The sequence below is a fragment of the Salmo salar genome, chromosome ssa18, assembly GCF_905237065.1.
Source record: "Salmo salar chromosome ssa18, Ssal_v3.1, whole genome shotgun sequence".
Lineage (NCBI taxonomy): Eukaryota > Metazoa > Chordata > Actinopteri > Salmoniformes > Salmonidae > Salmo > Salmo salar.
In genome coordinates, this window is record NC_059459.1 from 14,865,275 (window position 1) to 14,866,130 (window position 856).

The window sequence follows — 856 nt, forward strand, 5'->3', positions numbered from 1 at the left end:
CATGGGCTAAAAGTGAGTACTATTGAAAGAAAGTCACCAGTTTTCCTTACAGGTACTGCATGACTTCGTCTATGTTCTATCACAGGAGGTTGGATGCACCTTAATTGGGGAGGATGGGCTCGTGGTAATGGCTGGAGTGGAGTGGAATAGTATCAAATACAAACACATGGTTTCCATGTGTTTGCTTCGTTCCAGCCATTATTATGAGCTGTCCACCTCTCAGCAGCCTCCACTGTGTTCTATGACATTAGACTGAGTGATAAACAGGTCCTACACACAATGTTCCCCTTGAGCAAACGTCAACGCCATGGAAACGCTGTCTCACATCCCTGGCAACGTTATGCAACAGGGGACGTGGGGACTGGAGAGAGATGGAGAGATATAGATGTTCCTGCTGCCTGGTCAATGATACGTTTGACCTAAACGTAATAGGAGGAATTCTTGGGGCCGTGCCTTAGATCTCTGTGGCCAGTGCCAACATTATGTAAGCCTTCAGGAGGAGTCCCTGCGGACTCACCAAGGGGACTGTCGGCTGAGCCTGGGACGCCCAGCTTGTGGCAAAGCAGCCTTTTACAACAATTACATTTTCACATTTTAGTTGTTCCTTTCTGCCTAGGCTTACTATTTTCTAGTTAATATCTACAATGTTAGACATCAGTCTCTCAAACGGGCAGGCATAAAGCAATGGAGTTATTATCTTAGAACTACAAGGCAGACAAGGAAACAATTATTTTAACATCGCAACTATATGTGTAGTTCTTTATTAACGGCTACTTTTTCAACAACACAACTCTGTGTGTATAAATCTGTCTCTTCTCCCAGCAGTCCAAAGAGCCTGTCCATGGGACTACAGTTG